Source organism: Ochlerotatus camptorhynchus, unplaced genomic scaffold (genome assembly GCF_037179485.1).
Source record: "Ochlerotatus camptorhynchus isolate MF236.1 unplaced genomic scaffold, CSIRO-AGI_Acam_v1.1 ptg000010l, whole genome shotgun sequence".
In the NCBI taxonomy this organism is placed as follows: Eukaryota; Metazoa; Arthropoda; class Insecta; order Diptera; family Culicidae; genus Ochlerotatus; species Ochlerotatus camptorhynchus.
In genome coordinates, this window is record NW_027040502.1 from 3,763,572 (window position 1) to 3,779,000 (window position 15,429).

At 41.2% G+C, this 15,429-nt stretch overlaps 1 protein-coding gene across 1 annotated transcript in view; it reads left to right on the forward strand.

The window, feature by feature from the left end:
- Nucleotides 1-1,436: 1,436 nt before the first annotated feature.
- MFS17 (Major Facilitator Superfamily Transporter 17) overlaps nucleotides 1,437-15,429 on the forward strand; it is a 72,403-nt gene continuing 58,410 nt past the window's right edge. The window contains exon 1 of the mRNA XM_065220327.1: nucleotides 1,437-2,170. The gene's annotated coding sequence lies outside the window, so the exon portion shown is untranslated. The remainder of the gene's footprint in view (nucleotides 2,171-15,429) is intronic.

The following is a 15,429-nucleotide window of genomic DNA, read 5'->3' on the forward strand; positions in this document are numbered from 1 at the left end:
TTTAATTAAATAATAACCATTTTTTGTTTATTTTTTCTTAGTGAGATATTATTTTTCTTTACAGCTTTGTCTCAGACGTCATATCAATCAGAAATGCCGTTTCCGTGCTTAATTTTGTGAGAAATTGCAATGACACCATTTTGAAAGTTAAAAAACCAACGCTTTTTACAATTTCGACTCAATTTTGAGTTAGTTTCATTGCCCGTGCATATTTAAGAAGTTTTCCTTGCACGGCGAATGAGAACGACCCAAATTTGAGTTTAGTTCACTTATAATCGCCAAAAGTGCAGGAACTTAGCGATGAAAAAAATTGTCTCATTGGTGTAAATTTCTAGATAGAGCTGGAATTCGGGCGTAGCAGCTTTTGTAAACAATGACTTCTCTCGATGATTTCTAGAAAGCCAAGGCTCGCTCACTCAAATCAACGTCACTATCGGGTAGGAGATGTCTTCCTCTTCCCGTTGGTTTGCGTGGGCGTGCCTTGAGTTTCGAGAAATCATCGAGAGAACTCATTGATTACAAAAGCTGTTACGCCCTAATTCCAGCTCTATCAATATTTGTGTGCACGGCCGATGAGATCGATTTTTTTCCTTTTCTTCGCTTTTTCTTCAAAAATTTGCTCGAATATGAGGAAAATTAACCACTTCATTCGAGCAGATAAAATGACATTTACTACCACTCGAACTTTGAAATGAAACATTATTTTGAGATTTTTTCTTCTAGAACCTCGAGAAAAGTAGCCAACATTTGTGCGTTTCATAAAAAATAGAAATTAGTTGGTCCAGTTTTGTGAAATCGCTGGTAGAAAGTCACGCCAAAACTGCTTGACAAAGTGGTCAATTGACAAAAATTGTTCTCAGTCTAGGAGTATACTAATAGGCAGAGTGAAAGCTCTCTATATTTTCTTCATATTCGAATAGTTTTTCCAGAAAAATAGAACGAACAATACTCCAAATTTGGGTTGATGTAATCGGCCGTTTGGAAAATTTAGGCAAATTGGCCTCATTCACTGAGTAGCCCCACTTTTTGCAATTTGAGTCAAATTCGACTCAATTTTAAGCTATTCCCATTGACCGTGTAACGCTGTCAGTAGCGACCTATGTATTGGTAGTAGGTGGTGGGAAAATGGGAAAACCCTTCGGGAAAACATCAAAAATCGCCACCCACTCGCAGTAGGTTGTGGATATGGTGTAGGGTGTATGAGTGTTAGTGCAACTGACAGATTCAACAGAAAACAGAGATGTTCTCCAAAGTGTCCTATAGGGCGCTCAGCTGTCCGGTTCACTCGCTTGTTTGTGTTTGTGCCGCGCAAGGCTATTCGCGTCAGCACTTTTCTGTCACCCGTGTCGCCGCCGGCAAGTACTTACCTATTATCCCCCGCGCTCTTCAGTTGTCCGCAGTTTATTCTTTTGCATCCTATGCTAATGTCAGTCTCCAGCTGCAAATCGACCCGTTCATTTGGGAATCCCACTTCTATGTGGGTGTACTGGACGCGGTAGCCTACATTTCGATTATTTGTTGTGGCCATCCTTTCAGGGCTTGAGCTGCTAGTTTCAGTCAGTCGTCCAGTTCAGTCCAGGGGCGGCAATGATGAGTTCTTGGTTGCATCATTAGTCGCGTAGGTTGCTTCGTTCGTCATCGTAAAATAGAAGGAAATTTTGTTCTCACATATGCTAAAGCTGCTGTGATCTAGAATCGATTAGTGAGCCATGTGCATTAACAAATATGATGAAATTCGGGATGTCGATCCGGTACCGGTTTTGAGTTTGGTCGGGATGTGACAAAGCGTGGGAAGTTGTAAATTCGTGCGTTTAGAGTAGAAAGTTTCCCTTCAATCAATATTTCCCGGAATCATTAAATTTTGATTGTGAGATTTGAGGTGGCTCAACTGCTAGAGGGAAAGGTGGCTTTTCGGAACACAAAGAGTTGAGTGAAAAAATGCTATTGAAAACCAGTTGGAAAATCGATCGCATTCCAAGGACACCAAGTTCAGTGTGGTTCCATACTGCAGCTGGTGGCGGAGAGGAGGAGATTGTTCCGGGTGTTGGTCTGCTGGAGGAAAGTGCTGACACGTGCGCAAGTAACCCACACCTCGGGACCAGCACCACCATCAGCAGTAGCATCATTGCCACCACGATCACTAGCAACAGCTACAGTAGCGCTTAGTGCGGTAAGTGTGTTTAAATAATAATGGCTACGATTCCGCGATACGGCTTCCTTATTCCTCTCTAGTCGAGTGGCATACATTCAGGGTTTTGCTGTGGGCAAAGGAAAAAAATGCTTTCGTGAATTGAACGGCGGTAGTGGCTCGTGGTGCCACGCAAGAATGTGTGGCTGCGGATGATCCGTGCGGTAATTCAAACTATTCGGGCTATGTTTTTGTATTTATCGTTCACCTGATTCGTTGGTCGGGTGGTGGTGTAGTGGAAGCAATTCTTCAGGCACATTTCCTCTCTATTTGATACTGGCGGCTGCCGCCCGGGTTTTATCGATTAACACAATTTAAGCATAGTGCGTTGGTGAAGTCCGGTTTTGCCAGTTGTGCCGTTTGGTATGAAACCTTTTCTAAGCTGAAAAAAAAAAATGTATTGTTTTTATTTTTATTTTACTTAACACAAAACGGATCAGAGACGACCGCGAGTAATCGGTTCAATTCCTTTAACTCTAGATTTAAGACATTAATCATGTATAATGCAAATGATAACTCGGCTCTGTAAAGTTTATTCGATTGAGCCTGTACAAATAAATTAATATAAAAAAAAAACAAAACGGATCAGAATTTATTTTTCTAAGCGGTAATTCGCGGTAGTCAAAATGAGCAACTTAATAGTATTATATTGCTCAGCAGATTTTAAAATGGCATGTGCTGTCCATAAAATAATAACTGTTCTATTTGAATATATAAAACAAACAGAGGTGAGACAATGGTTTTATGATTAGTATACCATCACTTGATCTTGGTAATAAACCACTACATTCGAACAGTTAAAATTACGTTTACTCACCGACAAACCGACATGACACCTAATTCTAACTTATGCCCGAAAATCGTAAACGGCCGATTTAAATGTGCAGTGATCCGAACTGTCAAAACCATAGGAGTTTTTGATCTAGATAAAAATAATTTGTCCAGAATAGATCAGACACGAACCAATTCATAACTTTTGTATGCGAGTTCATGGCTAAGCTAAATATTTCCCGCGAACACGGACCCAGATGTCAGTAGTGTGCTTTGGTCAGAAATTTTATTGTTTTTGCTATGGTCATTCATGTCGGTCTGTCGGTGGTTTACTTACCACTCAAGCTTCGAAATAAAACAATATTTTCAGATTTTTTCTTATGGAACCACAAGAAAAATAACCAAAATGTGTGTGTTTCATAAAAGAATAGTAATTTGTTGGTCCAGTTTTGTGAAATCGCTGGTAGAAAGTCATGCCAAAAATGCTTGACGAAGTGGACCATTGAGCACCCTTCCATTCCAAGAAAGAAACCCACTCTATCATTTTCTCGAAGACACGTTTTTCGCCCAACAAGAGCGTCTTTGTATCGGAACGGAATAGGTTACTAATTTATTCTAAAAGCAGGGTGACCAGCGAACCTGGTAAATCGAAAATATGAAAAGTAACCGGAAAAACCGAGAAAAACCCGGGAATTTTATGGGATCAAAAAATCCTATGGTTTTGATAGTTCGGATCACTGCACATTTAAATCAGCCGTTTACGATTTTCGGGCATAAGTCAGAATTAAGTGTCATGTCGGTTTGTCGGTGATTTCAGTACCAATAGATAACATGGAATCCTACAGATATATTTGCTTGAACTAAGTCCTAAACATATAAAAAGATTTTATGGATAGATTAAGCTGTTTACAAGATATAAGAATAATGTTGATACATTCCCAAGTAACCAGTAAGCACTTATAGAGTTTTGAGACCGCACGCTACCTTTTTAAGTAGTTGTGATATCGCTATACCTTTTTGGTTCTTCTTCTTATTCATTGTTATATATGGATGTTGGATTTTAGTGTTCGTGAGATTGCGCTTGAGCGCTCTATACGTTGCACTGTATTTCTCACTGTAAAACATCGTCGCTAAAACATTACTGTCATCTGTTGAGTACACTGTGGTAAGCAGTTCGCTGAACAGATGGCGGTAGTGTGTAAACGTCAAACGCAAGGGAATTGACTATGAGCGCCACAGGTGGCAGTACTACCAACTATAGTACTTTTAAATTGACCGTTAAATGTGTGTTCGATGAACAGCTTGCGAGTGATATGTCTGTTTGTCTGTGGTATCAGCATTACATGCGCATTTAATTTCTTACATTTACAGAAGATCAATCTTATAAAATTCAATAATGCTGTTATAAACCCGAAAAAGACAAAATAATCGGCCAGTGTTAAGCTTGTGTTAAAACCACCGACAAACCGACATGAAACTTAAACATAACTCTTGATCGAGAATCCATAACGACCGATTCAAATGTACAGGGATCACATCTGTCAAAGCCATAGAAATGTTTTACCTAGATAAAAATAATTTGTCCGAAATAGATTAGACACGAACCAACTCAAAAATTTTGTACGCGTGTTCGTGGCTAGGATACATATTTTCCGTGAACACGGCAACAGATGTCAGTTTTGTGCTTTGATCAGAAATTTCTTCGTAATTTGTATGATCATTCAAGTCGGTTTGTAGGTGTTAAAACTTCAAAAGATTGCTGATATTATGCTAGGGGAGAAATGTCCAAAGGAGCAGAAATAATTGCATGCTCTGCTTTATTGACATAGAATGAAGCAAAGGAAAACAAAAATATTGGTTGCTATCTTTTTTACTCGTACCCATGTTGTTTGCTTGATCAAGATTCAATGATTACCATAACGCCTTAGCTGACTAACCCATATGAGACCACTGACTACGAACCAGCTAATTGAGCACAACTCGCTCTCTTTTCTGAACGAGTTTAAACAAAAAATGGAATATTTCTGTCAAAGATGACTTCTAAATGTATTCACCTTTCCATGCGTACGTTGGATTTGATAAAGAGTCACAAATTATTGAGATATTGCTTAAAATCTAATACTGCTTCTTGATTCTAAATTCGTTCTACGAGTTTCAATTCCGTCCTAACGCATTGAAACGCCATTAGATTGTCTTCGTCCTACGGATAAACGTAGAAAAAGAGGATTCGCTATGAGCGCTTCTTTTGTTTTGAGAACAATGAGCGTAAATATTCATACAATGCGCTCAAACAGGATTTATGTTGTAGCTAATGAACTAACGCATCGGAACAAACATATTATTGATTTGTGCACAGTGAAATCATTGATATTATTGATATTTTCTGATCGATAGAACGAAAATGGGTGATTACGACGAACTAGCGCTCTTCCCTAGCTACGATTAAGATAAACCATGTTGATCTCGCCAAATTCATCCTTCGAGAAACTCCAACACTCCGACAGTGGCTGTCGTAACCAAAATCTAAATGCCAGCCATGATGTCTACAAAACCTTAGATGTCACAATCTTTATACTTTTGTCCACCCAGTCACTATGGATTTCTCTTATTTTTTCTATTCGGGACGGCTCTCTTGCGGACAAAGTGTAGATCGCTTCCTAGTGTTCTCCTTGCAGTGATGAAGATTGTCTGCAGTCACCATTTTTTCTCTGTTTTGTTTTCATAAAAAAAAAAATCACTCGACTTGAAATGGCAGATCGCGGCATCAACTCGGCATTATAGAAATATAATGCTCTGACGCAACTGGCATACTGTCAAATTGCTTGTTAATCGGATCATTGCTGATCTGTGGTTTTTGGGTATTACGCATCCTATGATGTGCTATGAGGGGCTCGGTGGCCTTAGAGCGACCACATTTGCTTACTGAGTAGAACATTATGAGTTTAATCTCAGGCCCCTCCACATTCAAGACTAGTTAATCCCAGATGCTCGTTTGCCTAGTGTCAGACGTTTTGGCTTGCTGTGCAGAAGACCATGGGTTCAATCCCAAGCTCCTTCCCATTATAGGATCGTTAGGACATCAATTCAGCTTACCGTTTACCAAAACGAACCCTGCTGCAAACCCAACCATCTTATCTAACATCCCAGTGATTTCTCGTGGAAGTCAGAGGACTCCTCGGGTTCAATCAAAGCGAGTGTCACGTCAACACGTTCCAACCCATTTCTTTCTTGACCTGCGTTCGGGCGCGGCCGGCGCTGGTATTGCCTAGTTTAAGATCACCAGTTTTTACAAATTGAGGATGAATGCTAGTCCCAAGCATCGTCTACTGGTTCTCTGTGTAATTACAGCTGATCTGGCAATAACAGAGTAGCAACTGCGGGTCTTCAATCATGCATCATGCTCAAGCATAGTAATCACATATCAGCCCCATCCTGAAATGCTATCGTCCAGGGGTCAAGTTACAGTTCTGTTTTTTTATTTGCCATGTTTTTCGTTGATACCTATAACAAAAAATGCAAGCTTCATTTCATCTTCTTCTTCTTCTCCGCGTTTCAAGCTTATTGCATATCGCATATTAGCTTATTGCGTGCTCTCAACTTAGTGTTCTAGATGCACTTCCACAGTTATTAATTGAGAGCTTTTGATGCCTGTACCATTTTTGCATTGGTATAATTGTGTGGCAAGTCCAATCATACTTCTATGCCCAGGGAAGTCGAGAAATTTTCCAACCCGAAAAATTCCTAGACCGGATCGGGAATTGAACCCAGCCACCTCCAGCATGGTCTTGCTTTGTAGCTGTGCCTTTACCGACTGAGCTAAGGGAGGCCCCAAGCTTCATTTCAACTGATTTTAAATTGATAATTGTTTCAATTCATTTACTATGATTTTTCAATTATTTACATGGGAATTGCACTTCTTAACTTCGACTGCCATTTTCTCAATGCCTACTTTTTCCATATGGGCATATGCGTTTATAGGCAGTTTATTAGTGTTCTGTTATTCACCATAGCGAAGCTTGTCTACATTACATACTAATAATTACCACAGAATTATCCCTAAACTTACCAGAACATTCTATTGGAACCCTACTCGAAATTATCTTGGAATTCTAATTGGAGTTTTCTTGAAACTTTCCTAAGCTTTTCCTTTGAATTATCATTAAAATTCCTTTGCAACTTTTGCTCTCCACAGAAATCCCTGGATTTTATCTTAAAATTAACTTGGAGTGTTGTTCAGAACTGCTTCAGAATTTTTCCCATATAGGGGAAATGGATGTAATGTCAGCCTAAATGCCCCTAATTTGAGCCCATACATAAATTCAGCAATCGACTAAATTTTCAATAGAGACCAAAAATATCCATTAGTACCGTCCCAATGACGCGTTAATCTAGATAAAATTGATAAATAGCAGATTTTTAGCGATGGGCCCAATCTTAGATCCATAGGCCAACATTAGAGCCATTTCCCCTATTTTGATAAATCCTCCTCAGCATTTTTTTTCTGTCACAGCTTCTCAATAATAAGCGGCCCGTTTTCTGGTAGCAGCAATCGGTTCCGAACTGTTTCCAACGCTCTAGCTTTCAACGCGTCTTGTAACCGAACCATCGGAAACTCCGCCACCAAGGATTACTTACACGCTATTTCGACTAAAACTACCCAAATTTGGGTAGAATCCTCCCAGATCGGTCAAAACTGAACCTACCAAAAAATGGGTAAACTATGTTGAGAGTGACAAGTTGACAAATGAACAAAGTCGATCATAAAGAGCCTAAATTTATAAAGAGGCGACATGTCAAAATTGGAACAATCGATTGTCTGTCAGAGTCATATGAAAAGTCATTCCAATCGAGCAGAAGACCTGTCAAATGGATAAGATGTCGTCTCTTTATAAATTCAGGCTCTTTAGTCGATCAGATTCATGTCATGTCTGTTCATGACAGATGTTTCCATGTGTCAACTTATCACTCCCAACATAGTTTACCCATTTTTGGGTAGGTTCAGTTTTGACTGATCTGGGTTGATTCTATCGTCAAGGTCCTGAATATCGTCTTCGGTAGTCCTTTTTCGTGGAACCTTTTCGGGACCCGCTTCTCCGGCTGTTTCTCTCCGCTTCTGTTCGTCGATTCATCCATGTCTTCGGTCACTGAATCCGATACATCTTCGGTATTCTCGTTTCGATCTTCTTTCTTCATTGTCAACCTCTTTGTCAACAATAACAGATTACGATCGAGCTCATTGGGCCGATCCTATACTGCACAAGGGTCCCAAAGCCGTATTTAGGAAGCCAAAAATGTTTGCGCCCAAACCGTCAGTTTTAGGATCTTTTTATGTTAGTGTAAATAGGGTGGTCCATAAAATTGGTGAATTGAAAATACAAACTTTTTTTATTATTGGAGATGTTCTAGAAAGTTGTAGAACAATCAATTTGAAGCAACTTTGCTGAAGACACCGAATTTCTTTCCCTTTATGGTTCATAAGTTATGATTTTTCAGGTTAGGATGGCCCCTATAAATTCGAATTTGAATATCTTTTCATACGTTCATTTCTCGTAATTTTTTTGTTGTGGACACATTTAGAACTTTTGATGAGGAATTTTTTTTTATTAGAAAGTTGAAGGTGATTTTCTAAGAAAAAAAAAATAATAATTTTCAATATCTCTAAATGGAGCACACCAATTTTAGAACTTTTAATTCCATTTGAAAGATCGTTTTTTCATTTTTGGTGACAAATCTGCGAGAGTGTTTTTTGTTTAAACCATTTAATTTAATTTGGAAACAAGTCGTATTTCAGCAAAAACTAATTAAAAGAGATAACAACTTAGTTATTTCATCAAAAATATGCGTAATATGGAAGTTTCTAGAACAAAGTCTTTACGATAATTGAATGCATAAAGATATTTGAAGAAAGACGATTTTCTAGGCGGCACCTGTTTGTTTAAAAAAAATCATAACTCATGAACCATAAGAGATAAAAATATGATTTCCTGAGCAAAAATATGCGCCATCAAAAGCTCTAAAAGTGTCTATAACAATACTTTTGCAAAAAAAATCAGTATATGCAACGATAAATGTGAAAAATGATTTTTAGGTCCCTTTCTCATTTTGTTCGAAATAAACGGTGAAGCATTCCGTGGCCATACAATTAGTGAATTGCATATACAAACATTTTATTATTTGAGATAGACCAATGCAGTGTTCTAAAAAATTGTAGAACATTCAATTTGAAGTAACTTTGCTCAAGGCACCATATTTCTATCTCTTGTGGTTGATGAGTTATGTTTTTTTTAATAAGCAGTTTAGGGTGGCTCCTAGAAATTTCTTCAAATATCTTTTTATACGTTGAATTTTCTAAAAATTATCACCGGAATATCTTTGTAATGGAACATTTGATTAGAACTATCCTCAAAATTCAGAATTCAATTTTCTTAAAATTTTCATTACCTTAAAAATTTCCTCAAAACTCTTTTGAAATACTCCTAAGAAGAATTATTTCAGAATTTTTTTTTTCCTAAAATTAAAACCTCAAATTAAATTTATTGTATGGTGTTTCGTTCTACGCACCCTATTAATTTGCATTTCATATGAAAATGCATATATGTTTTAAAATAATGTTTCAGAATAGCTATGCCGCTTTTACTCATTAGAATCTCATAATGAGTTTTGATATGTTCTCTAAAGAGTCAGAATTTATACCAAGAACATAAATAACTGCCTTTGCTGATTATTCCACCACGTGGAAAATCAAAATCAATGCCTCCAAAACACAAACAATCATGTTCCTCCATCGGCAATCACCCTAACTAAAACCGGCTCCCTCTTGTACTGTAATCATGTGTTATATCCGTAACCAAGGCCAACAAGTAAAACAAGCTGTTGTTAAGAGCTACTATTTATTACGTCTATCTTGGTTGGTGGTCGGATAAAGAATCCATCTCTAACTTATGACAGTCAGGCAAAGCCTACTACATCTAGGCCTACTACATCTCCCCCTTTTAGAAAATGTCATAGGAAGAGAGTCATCTTGGAATTCTTGATTCTCGTACAGAACGTCGAATAAAGTCTCCAACTGCTTCAGATGACACGGGCTTTTGTGCGGGCTTTTGTGGAGAACTTCACCATCTTGAGCAGCAGGTTCATGATCGATTGTCGAAAAAGGATTTTCGCCAGACGTACTTGCCACTTGACCATCAGCTTCGAGTGATCCAACAGGATCACCTATGGTAGTTGCTGCGTCGCTTGCTCTGGATCATCAGAAGTGTGACGAGGGCGCATTTGGTTTACATGCGACCTCACCAGCTTCGGTCTCCCGTTCATGTCCAGTGCAACGATATAGTTGACGGAACCTTTCCGTTCGATGACTCGACCAGGAATCCAGGACTTGGCGTTTCTGCGATGCTGTTCAACGTAGACCAGGTCATCTTCTTCAAACTCACGCTTGACTGCTCCATGCCGCCAATTGAACTGTTCGTTTTGTTTGTGGTTCTTGACAGCTTCAGTTACAGGAACAGGTTTCTTCAGTAGGTCCAAAGTGGTGCTCACTGGTCTTCCGAGGAATGCTTCTGCTGGAGACGTCTACAGCGGTGTGTTTCGGTTTGGGATTGAACGATACACCGAAAGGAATGTCTGCAGGTGCTCCAGTGTGGGTGATCCTTCCCCCTTGGCTAGCTTCTTGAGGCGACGCTTGAGTGAATCAACGAATCGCTCCGCTTGGCCGTTGGACTGCGGGTGGTAGGGAGCAGTGCGGAGATGGGTGATACCATTTGCACGGCAATACTGTTGAAACTGCTCGCTGGTGAATTGCGTTCCGTTGTCTGAGACCAATGTGTCTGGGTTGCCGTAACGAGAAAACGTTTCACGCAGCATATTCAGGGTTGCATTTGTGGTAATGGATTGAGTGCGAAAAATTTCGGGCCACTTAGAGAAAGCATCTACCATGAGGAAATAGTAGTATCCATGGATCGGACCAGCAAAATCGATATGGACACGTTGCCATGGCTTGTCCGGGTGAGGCCATGACTCCAAGGTTGCTTTTGTCGGGGACTTCGCTGCTTCAGCACATGCAGTGCACTGACGGACAAATTGCTCCACATCGTCGTCAACGTTAGGCGAGTAGATGTAACTTCGGGCCAGAGACTTCATTCGGTCCATTCCTGGGTGTCCACGATGCAGTTGACGAACGATACGCTTTCGAAACTTTGATGGGACGACGATTCGATCGCCGAACATAACGCAGTTGTCGACAACTTGAAGTCCATCTCGACTGGCGAAGAACTTCTTGACATCAGGATCAGCAACTTGCTTCGCATTTGCTGGCCAACCTTCGTTAAGGAAATTCACCACTTGCTGAAGAACTGGATCCTTTCGCGTCTCAGCCACAATCATCTGGTGAGTGACTGGAAGATTGCTGATGGTGTCGTTGAGAATTGCTTTTGCTTCAGATTCGACGCACACGGCGGCTATGACGTAATCCTCATCTGGTCTATGCTGCGATGACATTAGCCGTTATAGAAGATCTGCATAGCCAAAATTCGTCGATGAAACGTGTTAGATGACGAAATCGTACAGCAGAAGAGTCAAGGCCCAGCGCTGCAAACGGTTTGCTGTGCAAACAGGAATACCTTTCTTTGAGCCGAAAACCTTGAGTACCGGTTGATGATCGGTTTGGTCGTCCATACAGCATTTTGTGGAAACGGGTGACAGCGAATATCAGGGCCAATGCTTCCTTCTCCACTTGTCCGTAGTTCATCTCTGCTGGGGTCAGTGAGGCGTGCACAATTGCCTTCACTTCACCGGTCGGGAATCGATGCATGATGACAGCGCCAAGGCCGTACTTCGATGCATCTGCTGCAACAACGATTTCCTTGGACGGGTCGTAGTGTGTAAGCAGCAGGTCGGAAAGTAGAATGGCCTTGAGCTGCTCGAAAGACTTCTGGCAATCCTTGGTCCAGTTCCAGCGTGCATCTTTCTTGAGGAGGCTGTCCAAAGGAGCCCTGAGTTGCTTCATCTGCTTAACGAATCTACCATAGTAGTTGACAGCACCGAGGTAGGAACGGAGTTGCTGGACATCCTTCGGAGACTGCATCTTGGAAATGGCTTCTGTTTTTGAAGGGTCAGGCCGAATACCGTCCTTATCCACGATGTGTCCGAGAAACTTGATCTGGGAGAGTGCGAAACGACATTTTTCGAGGCGTAGGTAAAAGCCATACTCACGGATCTGCTCGAGAACAGCGTAGAGACTGCGATCGTGTTCCTGCTTGGTGCGACCAGCGATGAGGATGTCGTCCAAATACGGCTTGACTCCAGGGATGCCGGCCACCATGCTGTCGATGATGCGGGGGGTAGTCGGTTGTACTGGAACAGTCCACGATGCGTGTTGACCGTGAGTAGCTTTCGCGATTCCTCCTCGACCTCGATCTGTAGGTAAGCGTCAGACAAATCGAGATGAGTGAAGTAACGTGCTCCAGCTAGTTCCGCAAAGAGGTCGTCAGGATGAGGCAGTGGATGATGGTCACATTCTAGCGCGTTGTTCAGCCCCGTCGAATAATCGCCACATACACGGACTGATACATTGTCCGACAACTATTGGTGCGACCCAGTCCGAGAATTGAACTGGAGAAATTATACCGTTTTGCTGGAGCCTCTCAAGTTCTGCGTCCACCTTGGCGAGTGCAGCGTACGCTACTGGTCGTTTCGGGCAATATGCAGGACGTGCGTCAGGCTTGAGGTACAACTTCACTTGCGCTTTTGTGCATCTACCCAGCGTGCTTCGAAAAACTTCCGGAAACTGTTGCTTGAGTTGATTGGTGAATTGATCAGAACGTTGGTGTACGACATGGCAGCATACGATGTGAAGTCATCCGCGTCACTTTTGGAGACACTGGTAACGGGAATGAAAAACCGACTTCTGTCGACCGAACAGTTTCTTCAGTTTCGTGACGGTTTCGTCCAGGGTGAAGTCCCGCGGATGCTTGGGAAGAATGGTGTTGACGTACTTCTCGTGCAGAGGCGTGCTTAACTTGCGAAGAAGCAATCTCACACGAGCGGCGTCATTCAGGGATTGGCCGTCCTTTGTAAAGACATCCTCGTACCTCGCATACCAGCCATCGAAGAAAACTCCTCCATCCGAATCGTACTGGAAATCCTGGATCACGCTTGCCAAGGACTCAATAATCTTCTCAATGCCAGCAGTCGGATTTCCCCGATTTTCCAGGTTTTCAATCTGCTGCTGCTGCCTCGTGATGAGATTCGTTAGCTGCAGGATGGCGTTCCGAAGATCAGCGTCAGACATTTTCTTGCTTCGAGGTTCGAGGTGCTTCCAAAATTTTCCTCGTCGCCAATTGTTATATCCGTAACCAAGGCCAACAAGTAAAACAAGCTGTTCTTAAAAGCTACTATTTATTACGTCTATCTTGGTTGGTGGTCGGATAAAGAATCCATCTCTAACTTATGACAGTCAGGCAAGGCCTACTACATCTAGGCCTACTACATCATGGATGGCACAAGTGTTGAGTGGTCCACCGAAGTAACCTATCTCGGGATGTTGTTTGATGGAAAGCTCCTCTTTCGTTCGCATGTAGAGACAACTGTAGTCAAGTGTTCTGCCTTGGTTAGGTGTCTGTATCCGCTGATTTGCCGCAGATCCCGCCTCTCATGTGCACAGACTCACAGGAACAAAATCCAGAACAGAGTGCTTAGGATGATCTTTGATCGTCCCTTTGACACAAGAATTTCAGACCTCCATCAAGAAGCGAACTTTCCAAAATTAGATTTCAAAATTGATGACATAAAGACTAGGTTTGTGCAGAAATGCAATGCCAGAACATGCTTTGATAAGCAATGTTTATATAGTAGGTTAGGTGTATATAGTAGTTACATAGAGGTAACTCTAAGACCAGAAGGTCCCGAAGAAACGTGCTCAACTTTTTGGCTCAGCTCTGGTACTCTCTTCGGTCCCAAGCTAATCGATTCACCCCTCGAAAGATAGGAAAATCCACTGACCTCTCATTTTATCTGTCAAACTTTCATAGCGAATCAAAACAAACATTGTGTAGTACTAGAATTTCGACTAGAATGGGGTACGTTAATCGTTTGCTTGGGACCAATAGGCTAGTCAAGAAGTGAGCCAATTTAAAATCGTTAGTTTCGTATTGATTGTTGGTAGTTATAGGTTAGTTGTAGTTGTACATAGTAGTTGTAAGTAGTCTCCTTTTTAGAATTTAAAACAAACCAATCCCACCAAGGTGGTCATACTCTAAAACAGGCCTGATAGGACTAGGAACTGTAAATAATAATTAAAATTTCAAATGTACTAAAGTCATCTATGTACTAGGTCCGGGCGAGTGAATTTGCTTTTTCAGGGCCACCAATTCAAATACAGAAGGAGTTAAGATAGTAGATTTTCGAATAATTAAAAGAACTAGGATTAGTATTTGAAGTCGCAGATTTCTTTTGAGAAATCGCGGATTTCACGGATCAAATTTTGAAGGCCTTGTAACAGCCCTGCACCTCTGTGGGAGCATTCGTCACGTTCTTCCTATACCTAATACATTGCTTGTCACACATTTGTAAACCCCCTCCCTCTTAAAGGGTGACTTCCTTGATCGATGCTCCCTGCAAACATAAGTCATTCTTATACATTATAACCATAGATATAACTCTAAGACTAGTAGGTCCCGAAGCAAAGTGCTCAAGTTTTTGGCTCAGCTCTGGTACTATCTTCGGTCCTAAGCCTCCTAAGTCCTACCCCTCGAAACATAGGAAAATCCACGAACCCCTCAATTTATCTGTCAAACTTTCATGGCAAATCAAAACAAACATTGTGTAGCACTAGAATTTCGACTAGAATGGGGTACGTTAATCGATTTACTTGGGACCAATAGGCTAGTCAAGTAGTGAGCCAATTTAAAATCGTTAGTTTCGTATTGACTGCTGTTATAACGATTTGTTGCCCGGTATGTATAGGTCTGTATATATCAGGGACAACTTTAATTCAGGTAAATTAAACGATCCTATAGCTGAGGTACGTTAGAAGCGTTAGGTTCCTTTAGTTGTGTATGGAGCCTCCATACACAACTATAGGAACCTAACGCTTTTAACTTGCCGCTACTATAGGAGCGTTTACCCTACATGCATTTTTCCTTTTCGGGAACATTCTAAACTGGTTACGAGCCGACTTCCGAATGAGCTGCGTCGATTTTAAATGCGGTCGATTTCGTCGTCAAGTTCAACCGAAAGAACGGGAACAAAAAGTCCAGTCCAAATGACGTCATTCTTTATCGTTGAAGGCTTCATTTAAATACGTCGTCCTCATAAATGAACGGCAATAAAAAGGAGGCCAACCACCTCCCCATGAACTCCACCATCAGTGGACACTAGCGTGCTCAGCACGGGGGGTACATTCGCTGTAGATTACTTTAATTAGATTAGACTAATCTGGGGCGTGTATCCATTTAAGGTACCCCAAAGGCCCC